Source organism: Triturus cristatus, chromosome 4_1 (assembly GCF_964204655.1).
Source record: "Triturus cristatus chromosome 4_1, aTriCri1.1, whole genome shotgun sequence".
Lineage (NCBI taxonomy): Eukaryota > Metazoa > Chordata > Amphibia > Caudata > Salamandridae > Triturus > Triturus cristatus.
The window spans coordinates 1288054014-1288072396 of record NC_140585.1 but is presented as its reverse complement, the minus strand read 5'-3'; positions in this window follow the sequence as shown (position 1 = coordinate 1288072396).

Below are 18383 nucleotides of genomic sequence, written 5' to 3'. Positions count from 1 at the left end.
CCAGGCAACTGTTGCATACAGGAGTTGAGAGTGAGAGGAGGAAGCAGCTATTGAGAGCTGTCAATTCTTGCTGAGGGAGATCCAAGTAAAAAACTGTCTATGCGATATGGTTCTTCAATACCCCTCCTCCAAGTTAGATAACTGCACCCCCATGCACTTAACTGGGTGGTTGAAACCTCTCAAACTTACTCTACGCCAACGATATTGCCTTAATCAGTCGCATTCTGATTGTTCTACAACATCTGATCAACACAGCGTATAGCTATTCGGCTGTGAATGAATGAATGAATGAAACAAATCTTATAAAGCGCTACTAAGCCCAATGGGCGTCAAGGCGCCTACCAAAAAATACTGACTGTAGAGTAAAAGGAACTTACTGGTAGGCCTTCTCAAAGTACCAGGTCTTAAGAAATTTCCTAAAAAGAACCAGAGAGGGTTGAGATTTAATCTCCATAGGAAGTGAATTCCAAAGTAGCGGGGCAACGGCAGAAAAAGCTCTGCTACCCCATCTAACCTTCTTGGTTCGGGGGACTACCAGTTGATTAGCATCCGAGGAGCGGAGATATCTACTAGGAATGTAACGGGTCAGCAAAGACCCCAGAGCATCCGAGGGGCCGACGAGAAGGGCTCTATATGTGAGGCATAGGAGTTTAAAAGAAATCCTGTGATGAATAGGGAGCCAGTGAAGATACTTCCTGGCGGCTGTAGCGGAGGAATCTTTTGGGAGAGCCAAAACGAATTTGGCGGCAGCATTTTGCACAACCTGGAGGCGCTGGATAAGATGTTTATTAATCTCCGAGTATAATGAATTACAGTAATCCAGCCTCGAACCAACAAGGGCAATCACAGTCTGCTTACGTGCCGAAGGCGAAAGGTAATGGAGAATTTTTTTTAGGGTCATAATGACTCCCCAACAGGTAGATACCGTCCTGGTGACCTGCAAATCCATGGTCAATGAAGTATCAAAGATGACACCGAGATTTCGAGCCGACTTGGAGGGGGAATGGCAGGTTCCTAGAGATGTAGGCCACCAATCATTAGACCAGATGTCCTGATCCTTACCAAATACCAGGACCTCTGTTTTGTCGGCATTCAGCTTTAATGAGTTTAGGACCATCCACTCTGCCACCATCTGCATACATGACCTAAAACTGGCAGCGGAAGCACTAACAGAGTGTGCTAGGGACACCATGATTTGAGTGTCGTCGGCATACGACACTACCTCCATCCCCTGAGATCTTACTAATCTAGCAAGGGGGGCCACATAGATGTTGAATAAAGTAGGGCTTAAGGCAGACCCTTGGGGCACCCCGCATTGCAAAGATTTGGCAGGGGAGAGGAACTCTCCCAGCATGACTCTTTTCTCTCTAGAATGTAAGAAAGAGTCAAGGAGATCCAAGGCCGAGCCAGCCACCCCTGCCTCCCTTAACCTAGAAGTTAGGATGGAGGGAGACAGGGTGTCAAACGCTGCAGTGAGATCAAGTAGGACCAAAATGGTCGTCTGGTCAGAGTCCACCCTACAGCGAATGTTATTGACCACCATAGTCAAAGCAGATTCAGTGCTATGAAATTTTCGGAATCCATGCTGAGAACTATCTAAAAACTCAGAGGAGTCAAGGAAGGTGGATAGATGACGGTTAAGATGGGCTTCAAGCAACTTAGCAGGAGCAGGTAGCAAAGAAATCGGTCTAAAATTCTTCAATACTCCGGGATCGAGGGAAGGCTTTTTAAGAAGAGGCTTCACTATAGCCTTTTTCCAAGCCAGGGGAAAAATACCTTGGATTAAAGCCTCGTTCATTACTTCCAGCAATGGGGCAGAAGGATCTCCCTGCACTCCTTTAAGACTTTTAAGGGACAGGGGTCCACAGGAGAAGCAGACTTAGTTCTATCAAGTAGGACATTAAGACCTTCAAGAGAGAGCGACGGAAAAAGGACAAGTGACTTATTAGAGTCCTTACGCCAAAATTCTGAGGCCTTAATGTCCAAGAGGGAACCATCATCTAACAGGTTCCTTTGGGCTTCCAGGTCCCCATGAATGTCCGAGATTTTCTTATAGAAGAAATCAGAAATGTTGTTGCATAGCTCCTGTGAGTGCACCACTGGGTCAGGTGTCTGAAGGGAGCATAAGGAGTCAACTATTTTGAACAATTCTTTAGACGAGGAAAGGGAAACCGTCAAATTGGAGAAATAGTCCTGTTTCTCTTTAATCACAGTAATTTTGTAGGTACGTAACGTCCGTTTATGATCATCTCTATCAGAGGGATCCCATGACTTACGCCATTTCCTTTCCGTGGCTCTACATGTTTGTATAAGGAGTCTTAAAGATTCCGTGAACCAAGGTGCAGAGGGTTTCCGCCGAGCTACATATCGTAAAGAGGCGGGCGCAAGCGCGTCAACCGCTCCAGTAATGGAATCAATAAGTTCCTGAGCTGCCTTATCCACATCTCGCGTAAGCGGATCCCCAGAGCTTCTCATAAAAGGGGCGAGGGCTTCAGTGGTGATGTTTTTATAGCTTCTTTTCCAACCACTATTACTAGTGGCAGAACTACGATGCTCTTCAGCCAGAATTGTAAATTCAAGGGGCACTGCCAGATGGTCCGACCAAATCAAGGGAATAGGAGTGCCAGCTGAGAGTCTAGAATCGTTGGTAAAAACTCCATCTAATATATGGCCAGCCAGATGGGTAGAGCTTTTCACCAATTGGCTAAGCTCACACGCGCCTAGTGAGTCAATCAGCTGAGATGTATCTCTTACTCCCAGGTCGTCCAAATGGAAGTTTAAGTCCCCGAGAATAGTAATCTGCGATTTACCAAAATATGGTTCTAAAATTCGAAATAGATCGGAACAAAAACTAGTTCTGGGACCAGGCGGTCTATAGACAAGAATGCCAATAAAAGAGGCTGTAGGAGAGCACGAAATACAGAAATACATAGCCTCAAAGGAATCTGAGGGCTCTGAGAGCGATTTTGTCACACAAGAGAGTGGGGCTTTGCACAAAATTGCCAGCCCCCCCCCCTCTTCGTCCTACTCTATCCTGTCTATAGATCGTAAAGCCTTCAGGGATTGCTAAGATTAGGTCATGTCCGGAGGAGTCAGACGCCCATGTTTCCGTGACAAATACCCAGTCAGGTTGCCTGTCGGTCACAAACTCATGGAACGCTATATTGTTCTTAATGAGCGACCTGGCGTTAATCAGAAAGCCCCTTCTAGATTGAGTAATGATCGGTACAGCGGAGGAGTTAGGAGGAAACTTCCCAACTATTTTAGGTGGGAGCAGTACCTCCCCACACGAGCGGCACATCTCAGGTCCTCAGGAGAGAGACCGAGGTGGCACGCAAGAGGCGGCGGTCTTAAAGTAAGCAGCTCACCTAATGAGTATTGTATCATTGTACTCTGCGGATCATAAGGGATATCTGCAACAAGCCCGCCCATCAGCACGTCCTCAGCGCGGACGGGCGCAGACGGGCTGAACTCAGGCGTAACTCCGGCGGAAGTCCGGCGACCCCGCTGCGCGAAACCGCTGCGCCACGACATGACTCCCTTTTGAGCGTCTATCCCCCTTAGGACAGCTAGAGCGTCCAAGCTCCACGCTCAACCCGTAGTACTCCCAAGATGGCGGCCTGACGTCTAAATGAGACCGGGAGGTGGACCCGCCCAACAGCGGTGAGTAAATAAGTTTTATAGTGCAAGTAAGGGGCCTAAAATCTAAAATCAGGGGCAAATCCAACCAATAATATTGAAATGAAATAGAGAACAAGGAAGTTTTAAAAAGCCTAAGGCCAATAGTTCCGCATGCAAAACGCTCGAGGAGCGCAGATGCAGGCACTACGTACAAATTCCAAAAGCTATCGGTCAGCTTAAGTATAAACTTAGAGAAAACTAAGGGGATGGAATAAACTCTACGAGGTCTACACACAGACACCGCTGGCTACTAGGGTGCTCCCCATTGGAAACTGTGGAAGAATATGAGTACCTGGGCATAATAGTGGATAGGAAAGGCATGTTCCAGCAACAGAAAGCAGCAATAGTTAGGAGAGGCATTGCAACAGCGGTAGCAGTAAAAAACCTTAAACTCAAAATAGCGGGACCAAGCCTCACACCTTTGCTACAGGTGATTCAAGCAAAACTCATATCCTCCATCACCTATGGAAGCGCGTGCCTACGAGGAGGCGATGCGCGAATCCTGGACAGCACAGCAGCCAGGGCAATCAGAATTTTATTTAGTCTTCCTAAATATACATCTCTGGCAAAAATAAGGCTTGAATTCGGCGTAAGGAACCAACAAGTAGTGCGGAAGGGCGCCTACGCCAAATGCTGGCACAAAATAAATGGAGCTGATCCGAAGACTCTGAATATCTACCTCTGGAAAGTTCTTGAATCCAAAAAAGGCAACGTGGCAATGACTTACTCACAGAAATCTATAGACAGCCTGGCTCTACGAAATCCTTGGGAGATCATTGGATCCCATAATGCTTGTAAAAAGCTTGCGAACAAAACAGTAAAAATGATTTCATTAGTGGAAGATAAGGAGGTGCTAACGAAAAGCGCACATGGTTGGTTCGTGCTACAGAGTTATACTAGAGGCTCGTCTCAACCCTATTTAGGCACCGGCTTGCCGCGGTCTATAAAGGAAAAATACCTCCAACTAAGGTTAGGCATCCTACCATCACTGTTTCATCTGCCCCCATGGAAACGTTCACAATCAACAAATAATTGTCGCGTATGTGGAGATCCAAAAGAGGATATGATACACCTGCTATGCATATGTAGGAAATTGGACAATGAACGAAGATGCATATTAAAACCAGCTTTGAAGAAAATGGGAATAAGAACATGTAGGCAGGCAGTTAAGGCATGCTTCGAAGGCGAGGTTCTTCAAAAAGTCTGCCGTTTTGTCCAGTTTCTAGACAAAGTAGATTTTTTTTTTACTTCCAACTTGGAGACACTTGGTAGGGCCGCCACATGATTCACCTAAGCTTTACCTGCCTTGGTGCCAGGACCGGATAGAATCAGTACTTGCTCGTCTCACCCACTGGGAGATATCCAGAGTCCGAGGGCCTATACTATTCGCAATGTTACAAAATTTTACAATCTTAAAGCTTTTAACAGATCACTTGTCAAACCAGAAATTATGGGTCGGCACGGTAGCACGCATATAAGGACTCGAACTTTAAACAACTCAGTGATCATTGTTTTATCAAAGTGCATTTTAAAATATGGTCTTATCATATTGTACTTTTTTGACATATTGTTTCACACATGCAATGGTTTTTATTAATCACGCAATAAAGGCTATCTACCCTCCCTCTAGCAGGCCTTAATGGTCAGTGTTTTTTTCTTCCTCTTGTGACAACAAAATTAATGGGACCCTATTAAGAACCTGCATATGCGATCATTTCCTAGTGGAGGTGTGTCCAGCCTCGCCAAGTAATAAACAAGGACATGCTTACATTCACAGAACTACTTTTTTCTTCTTCCTGAGCACTCCATGTCAGTGCATGTGTTTTCTTGCTCTCTCCTTGATGTGCTGCTTCTCGTCACACCAGCCTGTCCTATGCACTCTCTGCGTTCTTCCCCACCCCTCCCAGCTAATCCACAAAAGCACTGCAACAGATACATTTTTGCCAGGCTTGACTAAAGAGTAGACTTTAAGGGACTGGTTTTATTTTATACCCTGTCTTCCACTTATTCCACAAAAGCCCAGGCGTGGCATGCAAAGGCAGCATTTAAGACGCTATAGGAGCGGCAGGCTGCTGCTGCACTTACTCAGCCTCTATTTAAGGCGAAGAGGAACTGAAAGATTTTTCTTCTCCTGGAGGCCCATACATTTGCTTCCTATGATGCTGCAGAGCACCAAATGATGAAGCATGTGTTCCTGTTCCTAAGCAAAGTAAATAGCAAACATTTTCTTTTAAATTCCAACACCACCATGGACGCTGTTATGTTGTTTAAAATGTCTGCAACTTATCTCCTGTGTTATGTTTAAGCTGCATCACATGCTTAAAAATTATATTAATAGATTCCTGCTTGAAATTCAAAAAAGAAGCCATGCTATTTGTAAAGATTTAAAGATTAAATCCAATGCTCCCTGTTGCAATACTTTGAGATAGGTGACTGCTTTTCCTGTAGTATGTTTAAATGTGTTTTCTTTTACTTTTTCATCATACTTAAGAAACCAGAATTGGCAAAGCCATTAGCCCAGCACTCGCATTATAAAGGTGTGATCAATTGGATTTGCCAAGGCTTGTTTATTCTGTAATGATACTGAACTGCATTATGACTTGCAGGTTTGGGAGGCAGGTTTTGCAGAATACAGGTCTGAAGTATCTCTTAAACAGCAGAGAGGCGGAGGTGTGGGGGGATGGGAGAGTTGCCCGTGGTCCCCTTCACGGCATTACAATGGATAACTTTAACTATCATGAGCTAAATAGTCCAGGAGCCCTCATCATGAGAGCTGATGAATGGAGCATCTGCTCTATAGCGCAGTAGCATTGGTGAGCTCTTGCCTCCACATTTTTGCCCTAGTGCTCGTCTGAGTGTGTGCCTAGATCTTGATTGTCTGCCACATGACACAGCACGTCATGCATCAGTAGCACAACGCATCTGATATAATTTAACAACAATGTACAAAAAGACCACAATCTCTTGTCGCTGCATTTATTTTCTTATTTGATTTGCGCCTTATTAGATATCTCTGCCGCTCCATGGCCTTTCTGGAAACTGTTATTTGGGCAATCTGATTGGCCTCATTGTGGCCATTCAAATAGCCATAATACTGTGCGTCATGAATAACTTTGTGGTGTTAAAAGGAGCTGCGCATTGTGAGTAGATGGCCTAATCACATGAATGTATGCTGATTTGTATTGCATTATTTCAAGGTAAAACTCTTAACTCCACATCTATTGACCTTGGTTATCTAATGGCAGTCTATATTTTGAAGGCAATATTTGTGTAGGTTAATATTTTGACCACCATATAGTGTCTTCCACCCATACCGCATCATAAGTACCACACAGAGATCAGATATGTATGCCATTCTTTGAGATAACTCCTTTCAATCCATAACAAGCTTGTCTGGATATTTGTCTTGGTTCTAATCCTAATTTGTGCGTCTCTCTGTTTCTAATGCGATTTCAATCCTAATCATGCATCATGCATTCATATATTAAGTCTGAAAGAGATCTATATTCCCTTTCCCACTACTAACAGACTGTTGCCGCCACAGTTAGAGAACACAGGACAAGGTTTTGCCATTTCGCCAACTGTTTTCAGTTGTAGACTGGACTCTGGAGTTAAAGGAAATCAAGAGATTTCCTGGTAGGCCGATATCTCTGCAAAGCCATAGTAGATTCTTCCCCAGTGATATCTCTGCAAGGCCATAGTAGATTGTTCACAAGGGATATCTCTACAAGGCCATAGTAGATTCTTCACAAGGGATATCTCTGCAAGGCCATAGTAGATTCTTCCCCAGTGATATCTCTGCAAGGCCATAGTAGATTCTTCACAAGGGATATCTCTACTGAAGGACTGGGCTATTCTAAGACCCAGCGGTGCCAGGGGACAACACCTGAAACCTTCGTGGGTTACCTGTTCCGGCGTACAAAACACAGAGACACGGGACACTTCCTGCGGCGTCAAAGATCAGTAATTATTTACTGCAGGGATACAGAAATCGCAAGAAGTACACAGCGTGTAGGTTCTGAGAGACTGCTTCAAATTGCAAAAGTGGAACGCTCCTTTTATACACATTTTCGTCATTGAACAACATGGCAAACAAAAGGTTGCAACTCAGTTCCCACAGTAAACTTCAAAAGGGTCGCATTCATGTTTTCAGAAGCCCGGAACATAATTACAGCAGCATTGCCGGTTCCCAACTGTAAAAGCACATTATCCCCACATTAAGCACATTCCATTCTGACTGTAAACGAATTAGGAGAAGGGACAGAAACAGGTGCAAAAGAAAAACAAGGATGCCCAACAGATGGAAAAGAGTGTAGAGAGCAATATCGGAAACTTGATTGCAGGATCAAAGGACTCGTGCCTAATACATGCACGACTGAAACAATAGACTAGCACGGCAAGACTAGCCTCGAGCGGAGCCATCTGCCCTTGCAGTGTCATCCCCCTCATCATAAAGACACCTTCAAAGGAACACGTGTCCTCCGCGAAAGCCTGGGAATCCCAGGGTCGCAAAGCGGACAGTGTCCGTTCGCTGACTACTTGAGGGCAAGAGACAAAATGGATGCCATATCTAAAATGGAACCCAAGGGTTCAGATGGACACACCCAGGAATGAGACGAACCGTACATAGTAGCGTAGCGAAAACGCGTACACCCACTAAACTCGTCATTTGCGGTTCGTAGATACCAAACTCGTCCATATTCGAACAACCCAAAAAAATGTCATTACGATTCTCACGGAACCTCAGACGCTCCTTTTGCCCTCATGTAGGCAAGCACTAGTCGAGATCAGAATCGATTTCGATATTCATCAAATCGTTCAGTTGTTGCTGGAACATCATTCTATCCATCAATGTCTCCTTGGTAACAGATGGCCGTCTTATACACGTTGTAGCACAGAGACCACATAAGGCAGGACCACACTGCACACAAAGACAACACGTGAACAGAAACGTTACAACAACCCCTATGATCATCAGAATCTTCCAACCCCAAGTTGATATCAGGCCCCAAAACCATCCTAGAAGTGTCCAATTACCTTCGTCCACGTGTATGGACTCGGAGATCTTATGTAACTTCGAGATGGCTTGGTAAACAGTTGGAGCGTTGTCAGGGATGAAAATGCAACAGCTCGAATGGATCACTTTGCACACACCACCTCTATCTGCAAGAACAACGTCCAGAACCATACGGTTCTGCAACGTCATGAGTCTATCCGCCTGGAGTTCTGCCGTTAAATTACCAAGAGCACTCGCAGTTATGTTAGCAGTCAATTCTACCACACGGGTCAACTGTCTCAGGTTAACTATTAACCATAGGTCCCCAAAACGGCAAGAAACCCTTAAAGAAGTCTCCTGCTTCTTGACCGGCAGTGTCCTCTTCGCTAATAACGCCTCTCACAACTCTAGTCTTGTGATAGTCTGAGGCAACCGTAAAAGTCGGTGGCAAAAGATTCGCAATATAACAGGTACCCGAGAAGTCACGGGGCAACCATGTATATGCACGTTCATAACATACGAAATAGGTACCCTTGGCAGTCAAGAAAACAGGGGAAGAGAGCGTCGGTAGAACATACGTATCAGTACAAGCACTCTTCCCAAGTTGAGCTCTCGGATTTCGACCAAGACCTTTCAAGCAGAAATTACCGAGGTGAGGTACGATCCATATTGGAGACGAGCTCTTAAGCTGTCTATCACCCACTGACATACTATACTCAGCCTCACTCAGATCTTTATATGCTTGCACCACTGCATCTGGAATAAGTGATGCATCAAAAATATCTCTAGCTAAATCAGCAATCGCTATCGCCAAAGGCTTGTGGTACGGACCAGGACCGAAGTTTGCAGAACGTGGCTCTCGACTGGGGTAGGAATCTAGTGCACTACGGAACATAGTTTGGAATGCTCAAGCTGAGCCCTGGGAGCTGTAAGGAAGAACCAAATACGGAATACCCCTATCCATGGTATGTGGCATTAACCCACACACCCAACAGTTGGTAGTATTCATCACCAACTGATGCTGATGTAGGAGTTGAACGAAGGAGTTATTCATGAATTCCGCACGTCTAACCTGTTCATGTTGGGGCAGAGGATGAAAGGAATGTGGAGAAACAGTGGTAATAGAACTTAGTTTAGGAGAAAAAGTAGGTGAAATGGAAGGCAATAACGACTGTATTCCGAAATACACTCCACCCACCAATAGCATAGAAACAGTCAGAAACAGCAGGAATACCTGAAACAAAAAACATTTTGTTCGTACAATCTTATGCAATTTTGATCTTTGCGCCGACATCCTTTCTACTTCCAACAGCTCAGAGAATGCCATCCTCTAAAAACCGTCCGTGACGTCCTTGACGCACTTCGTTCTGAGTAGCGATTATCAATTCCCAGGAGTTCCCAGGAATCTACAAAAAGTAACCGACCTAGTGTCAGGAACCTGCTAAACAGAAGGAAGTACCCGCACGGCCCTACGGCTAACCCGGATGATAGGTTTTCTTAAACAAACACCCAACTTAATAAAAAAATCTCTTAGCTGTGAAAAGCACACGTAGAAAGGAACTCGAAAATCAGTAAAGGATGCAATTGTTATTAATGTTCGTGGCAACAGTAAAGGAAAATATAGGAAACATTTTATTAGTCTTTGTCATGTGAACGAAGAAAATATCGACTTCTTCCAGGTCGAGTCTGCTCTTCAAATAATTGTTCAACTTGTGAAACAATGTTCAGTCGATCAGATGACAAATCAGACCTTGAGTTCTCCAAAACTGACGACTCAACAGATGTGTCTGGCTGCAATGAATTGTCTCCTACAGGTTGAGCATCACTAAACGGCACAAAGCATAGAGGGGTCTCGGTTTCCGTTGCCGCTATACCAGATCTCACCCAATTGTCTGCTGGCGAAGGGATCGGAACCTTTTTGGTATGGGTGACATGCACCCAGTTCTTTCTGCCTTCCAACCGAACTGCAGTCCTTGTAGCCAGCAATACTTGGAAGGGACCCACAAATCTCGGCTCCAAGTTGCGTTTTCTGCCAAAATTGCGGGTGACAACCCAGTCACCCGGCTGAAGCCGATGTCCAGGACCCTTTGTCTGTGTCGGTAAAGCTTCAAAGACCTGTTGATGAATTAACCTCAGTTTAGCAGTCAGATCATGAAGATAACCAATTAACATTGGATACTCAAGACTATCAAAGGCCTTAGGCCTCGGGACTCCCCAAATGTTTGCAGGGCGGCCGAACACAATCTCATATTGGCTGAGCCCTACTCGAGAGTGCACAGTCGCTCTGGTTGATAAGAGAGCCAGAGGCAAGGCATCAGGCCATGACAAACCAGTCGTAGCTTGTATCTTCGCAAGTTTCAGCTTCAAAGTACCATTGTACCCTTCAACCAAACCCGCTGCCTGGGGATGATTGGCGCTATGGAATTTCTGTCGAATTCCAAGGCCCTTACACACACTTTGCATCACGCTTCCCACAAACTCGCTTCCGTTATCTGACCACACAATCTGTGGCATTCCATACCGAGGAAAGTATTCCTTCAGTAGGACTTTCGCTGTGGACAGAGCAGTATTATCCTTAAGAGGATAGGCCTCGATCCATCTGGAGAACTCACAAACCACAACTAAAACGTACTTCAGATTAATTGCATCTCTCCATATGGATGAAGTCCAGTTGGATAACCTCAAAGGGACAGGCCGGAGGAGCAAAATGGCCGGGTGGAGTGGGGGTGCCCTTGCCAGGATTATGCATCAAACACACCATACAATTCTTAACCACTCTCTCAGCACATTTAGCAATACCATCATTCCTCCATACAGGGGACAACAACTTACATACACCTTTCGCGCTAATGTGTGACAAACCGTGAGCCATAGTCACGACGGCTAGCACATATGCATCCGGCAACATCCACCTCTAACATTCCGACAAGTCAACCCAACATCCATGCGTGTCTAACTTTCCTGTGCTTTCTTTCCACTTGGTCTTTTCAGTTTCAGTGGCCTCATTCTGAATTGCTTTCACGCTCTCAACAGTGTCTTCACACATACCAGTCTCCGTCGGCCACCTCACTGAACTCGTAACATACATTCGGGTTGCAAGATTCTTAGCCGTTTCCTTAGCAATCTCATCCGCAAATGCATTACCACGACCAACATCATCCGTAACCTTCCGATGTGCACTACATTTAATGATCGCCACCTGTTTAGGCAATGTAAGTGCATCCAAAAGATCGTTCACAAGCTGTCCGTTTTGGATCTTCGTACCATGCGATGTCATAAATCCTCTTTCTCTCCACAATCGACCAAAACTATGTGCAACACCAAACGCATATTGACTATCAGTAAACACATTCACTCGCTTTCCCTTAGATAAAACACACGCTCTTGTCAACGCAATCAACTCTGCCGCTTGCGCTGAATTCTGACTCAATCTCGCAGTTTCCACAACCGTACTCAACGTCACTACAGCATACGCAGTCGTCACATCACCATTCGGTAACTTAAAACATGAACCATCAACATACAAAGTGCCATCGGGGTCTATCAATGGAGTGTTTTTCAGGTCCACACGACCCTTCGTTTCTTCCTCAGTTCGTAAATAGCAATCATGTGGTGGTACATCATTTGATTCCATATTAGTCGGCAACAATGTCGCCGGATTCAGCACATTACAACGCTTGATCTGTATATGACTTGCCAAAAGTGTCAACTCATAACTGGACAACCTTGCACTCGTCAGATGTTGAGTTTTTGTACTGAAGGACTGGGTTATTCTTAAGACCCAGCGGTGCCAGGGAACAACACCTGAAACCTTCGTGGGTTACCTGTTCTGGCGTACTAAACACAGAGACACGGAACACTTCCAGCGACGTCAGAGATCAGCGTTTATTTACTGCAGGGATACAGAGGTCACAAGAAGTACACAACGTGTAGGTTCTCGGAGACTGCTTCAAATTCGTAGAAGTGGGTCGGTCCTTTTATACAGGTTTTTGCCATAGCGCAGTATGGCGAACAAAGGTTACAACTCAGTTCCCACAATAAACTTCAAAAGGGTCGCGTTCATGTCTCAAGAGGCCGGAACATAATTACAACAGTCTTGCCGGTTCCCAACTGTAAAAACATATTTCCTCCGCAATAAACACATTCCATCCTAACCATAAACACATTAAGAGGAAGGACGAAAAACAGATGCAAGGAAAGGACAAGGATGCACAACAGGTTAGAAAAGAGTGTTGGGGGCAATAAAGGAAACTTGATAGAGGGGTCAAAGACCTCATGTCTAATGTATGCATGGCTGAAACAATAGACCGGCGCGGCAAGATGAGCCTCGAGCGGGGCCATCTGCCTTAGTCGTGTCGTTTCCCTCATCGTAAAAGTCACCTCAAAGAAACACGTGTCCTTCGTGTAAGCTTGAGAGTCCCAGGGTCACGGAGCGGACAAGAAGCCCGTTCGCTGGCTACCTGAGGGCAAGAAACAAAATGGATGCTGTATCTAAAATGGAACCCGAGAGTCCAGATGAACGAACCCAAAAATGAGACGAACCATACGTGGCTGTATAGCGAAACTGCGTACACCCATTATACTCGTCATTTGCGGTTCGTAGATACCAAACTCATCCATATTCGTTACCACTCAAAACTGCGGTCCCGTGTCATACGGAACCTCAGACCCTCCTTTTGCCCTCATGTAGGCAAGCACTAGTCAAGATCTGAATCTATGTCAATATTCATCAGATCGTTCAGCTGCTGCTGGAACATCATCCTATTCATCAATGTCTCCTTGGTAACAGATGGCCGCCTTATACACGTCGCAGCACATAGGCCACATAAGGCAGGACCACACTGTACACAAAGACAACACGTGAACAGAAACGTTACAACAGCCCCTACGATCATTAGAATCTTCCAACCCCAGGTTGGCATTAGGCCCCACAACCATCCTAGGAGCGTCCAATTACCTTCGTCCACGTGTATGGACTCGGAAATCTTGTGCAACTTCGAGATGGCTTGGTATACAGTTGGAGCATTGTCAGGAATAAAAATGCAACAACTCGAATGGATAATTTTACACACACCCCCTCTATCTGCAAGAACAACGTCTAGAACCATACGGTTCTGCAACGTCATGAGTCTATCCACCTGTAGTTCAGCTGTTAGATTACCAAGGGCATTTGCAGTAATATTAGCAGTCGACTCAACTACACGGGTCAACTGTCTTAGGTTCCTACTATTAACCATAGGTCCCCAAAACGGCAAGAAACCTTTAAAGAAGTCTCCCGCTTCTTGACCAGCAGTGTCCTCTTTGCTAATAACGCCTCTCACGACTCTAGTTCTGTGGTAGTCTGAAGCAACTGTGAAAGTCGGAGGTAAAAGATTCGCAATATAACAGGTACCCGAAAAGTCGCGGGGTAACCATGTATATGCGCGTTCATAACATACAAAATAGGTGCCCTTAGCAGTCAGAAAAACAGGGGAGGAGAGCATGGGTAGAACATACGTATCAGTGCAAGCACTGTTCCCAAGTTGTGCTCTCGGATTTCGACCCAAACCTTTCAGGCAGAAATTACCAGGGTTCGGTACAATCCATATCGGGGACGAGCTCTTAAGCTGTCTATCACCCACTGACGTACTATATTCAGTCTCACTCAGATCCTTATAGGCCTGCACTTCTTCATCTGGAATGAGTGATGCATCAAAAACATCTCTATCCAGATCTGCTATGGCTATCGCCAAAGGCTTGTGGTACGGCCCAGGACCAAAATTGACAGACCGTGGCTCTCGACTAGGGTAGGAATCTAGTGCACTACGGAACATAGTTTGGAATGCTCGAGCTGAACCCTGGGAGCTGTAAGGAAGGACCAAATACGGAATACCCCTATCCATAGTGTGTGGCATTAAACCACATACCCAACAATTGGTAGTATTCACCACCAACTGATGCTGATGTAGAAGTTGAACAAAGGAATTATTCATGAATTCCGCACGTCTGACCTGCTCATGCTGAGGCAAAGGATGAAAGGAATGTGGGGAGACAGTGGTGAGGGAACTTAGGTTAGGAGAAAAGGTAGGCGAAACAGAAGGCAAGAACAACGATACTCCAAAATACACTCCACCCACCAATAGCATAGATAAAGTCAGAAACAGTAGAAACACCTGAAACAAAAAACATTTTGTTCGTACAACCCTCCATAACTCTAATCTCTGTGCCGACCCCCTTTCTTCTTCCAACAGCTTAGAGAATGCCATCCTCTACAAACCGTCCGTGACGTACTTGACGCACTTCGTTCTGAATAGCGATTATCAATCCCCAGGAGTTCCCAGAGATCGACAAAAGTAACCGACCTAGCGTCAGAAACCTGCTAAACAGAAAGAAGTACCCGCACGGCCCTACGGTAACCCGGATGGAGAGGTTTCCTCGAAACTTTCAAATTTATTACAAATCTCTTAGCAGTGGAAAGGCACATAAAAACTCAAAAAGAAAGGATGTAATTGTCCATAATATTCGTAACGTCAAAAACCATCATACTATTAATTTTTATTAGTCCTTGAACGAAGAAAGTATCGATTTCTTCCAGGTCGAGTTTGCTCTACAAACAATTGTTCAGCTGGCGCAACAGGATTCGATGAAGTGGACAACGAGTCAGACCTTGGGTTTTCTGCTACTGATGACTCCACATATGGGTTTGGCAGTGACGAATCCTCATCCACAAGTTGAGCGTCACTAAACGGTACAAAGTGCAAAGGAGTCTCAGTTTCTGTGGCCGAAATCCCAGTCCTCACCCAACCGTCAGTTGGTAAAGGGATCGGTACCTTCTTTGTGTGGCTGGCATGGACCCAGTTTTTCCGGCCCTCCAGTCGAACCGCTGTCCTCGTCGTCAACAAAACTTGAAAGGGTCCAATGAATCTTGGCTCCAAGTTACGTTTCTGACCAAAATTTCGGGTAACCACCCAGTCCCCTGGCCGGAGCTGGTGTCCAGAACCCTCTGTCTGCGCCGGTAGAGCTTCAAAGACCTGTTGATGGATTAACCGTAGTTTAGTGGTCAAATCATGCAGATAATCAATCAACATTGGATACTCAAGACTATCAAAAGCCCTAGGCCTCGGGACTCCCCAAATATTCGCAGGGCGACCGAACACAATCTCATATGGGCTAAGCCCTACTCGAGAGTGTACGGTTGCTCTGGTCGATAGGAGAGCCAGAGGCAAGGCATCAGGCCATGACAGACCAGTCGTAGCTTGAATCTTAGCGAGTTTCAGCTTTAGGGTACCATTGTACCCTTCAACCAAACCCGCTGCCTGAGGATGATTAGCACTGTGGAATTTCTGCCGAATTCCAAGGCCCTTACACTTCCCACAAACTCGCTTCCATTATCCGACCACACAATCCGTGGCATTCCGTACCTAGGAAAGTACTCCTTCAGCAGGATTTTTGCTGTGGACAGGGCAGTATTATCCTTAAGAGGATAGGCCTCAATCCATCTGGAGAACGCGCAAACCACAACCAAAACATACTTCAGGTTATTGCATCTCTCCATATGGATAAAATCCAACTGGATAACCTCAAAGGGACAAGCAGGAGGAGCGAAATGACCAGGCGGAGTGGGGGTACCTTTTCCGGGATTGTGCATCAAACACACCATACAATTCTTAACCACTCTTTCGGCACACTTAGCAATACCCTCATTCCTCCATACAGGGGACAAGAACTTACATATTCCTTTCGCACTAATATGTGACAACCCATGAGCCATCGTCACAACAGCTAATACATACGCATCTGGTAACATCCACCTCTGACATTCCGTCAGGTCAACCCAACATCCATGCATATCCAATTTTCCTGTACTTTCTTTCCACTTGGTCTTTTCAGCTTCAGTAGCTTCATTCTGAATTGCTTTCACACTCTCAACAGTATTCTCACACATACCAGTCTCCGTCGGCCACCTCACTGAACTCGTGGCATACATTCGAGTCGCAAGATTCTTAGCCGTTTCCTTAGCAATCTCATCCGCAAACGCATTACCACGACCAACATCATCCGTCACTTTCCGATGTGCATTACATTTAACGATCGCCACTTGTTTAGGCAATGTAAGTGCATCCAAAAGATCATTCACCAGCTGCCCGTGTTGGATCTTCGTACCATGCGATGTCATAAATCCTCTTTCTCTCCACAATCTTCCAAAATTATGCGCAACACCAAACGCGTACTGACTGTCAGTAAACACATTCACTCGCTTTCCCTTCGACAAAACACATGCTCTTGTCAATGCAATTAACTCTGCCGCTTGTGCGGAATTCTGATTCAATCTCGCGGTTTCCACAACCGTGCTCAACGTCACTACGGCATACGCAGTCGTCACATCGCCATTCGGCAATTTGAAGCAAGAACCATCCACATACAAAGTACCATCGGGATCTGCCAAGGGAGTGTTTTTCAGGTCCACACGACCTTTTGTTTCTTCCTCAGTCCGTAAATAACAATCATGTGGCAGCACATCATCTGATTCCATATTAATCGGCAACAATGTCGCCGGATTCAGTACATTACAACGTTTAATCTGTATATGACTTGCCAAAAGGGTCAGCTCGTACCCAGACAACCTTGCACTTGTCAGATGTTGAGTCTTTGTCCGATTCAAGAGCGTATCAACTGCATGCGGAACCATTACTATGAGCATATTATCCATGACCAGGCCTGCGGACTGTCGAATAGACGCCGCCGCTGCCGCTGTCGCCCTCAAGCAACTCGGCAACGCTCTAGCCACCGGGTCTAAGGTCGAGGAAAAATATGCACACGGACGCTGTTTATCACCAAATTGTTGCGTTAAAACACTCAACGCACAACCGTCCCTCTCATGGACGTATAATGTGAAAGGCTTACTGTAATCAGGAGTACCTAACACAGGAGCCGAACACAATGAATCACGTAACTCAGAAAAACTTTTCTGACATTCCTCCGTCCAAGGCAAAGGAGTCGAAACGTCCTTGCACGTGAGAGCTACCAATGGCTTCGCTAACAGTGAAAAGTTCGGGATCCACTGTCTGCAGTATGACGTGATACCTAGAAAGGCACGCACATCTCTCTGAGTTGTTGGCACATACATTCGAGCAATTGCTGCAATTCTTTCAGGGGTCAACCTTCTTCCCGCCTTTGACAATAAGTGACCTAGATAGGTTACTTCTTGACAACAATATTGCAGTTTGGAAGGTGACACTTTATGATGTAAGTCACAAAGATGCTGTAACAGTGACACTGTAGCAGTCCTACAAAGCTGTTCGGTGTCAGCAGCGATCAACAGATCGTCAACGTACTGAATCAAGGCTGCACCAGCCGGTAACACAAACGCATCAAGTTGGCTCTTAAGAGCTTGGCTGTAGATTGATGGACTCTCACAGTAGCCCTCCTGTGGTGCGCGTTTGAATCTGAAGCTGCGACCACCTAATGAGAAACCGAACAAGTCTCTGCTTTCCTCAGCAATCGGAATGCTAAAGAACGCATTCTTCAGATCGATGACCGAGAACCATGACGCAGTGGCTGGAATCAGAGTCAGTAAAGCTGTAATGTCTGGCACCACAGGAAACTGCGGAACAACGACCTTATTCACCTCCCGTAAGTCGATAACTAGACGGTACACAGGAGGCTTGGAGGGATCCGTTCGTTTCAGAATAGGCAACACGGGACTATTGCACACATTACCCCGTGT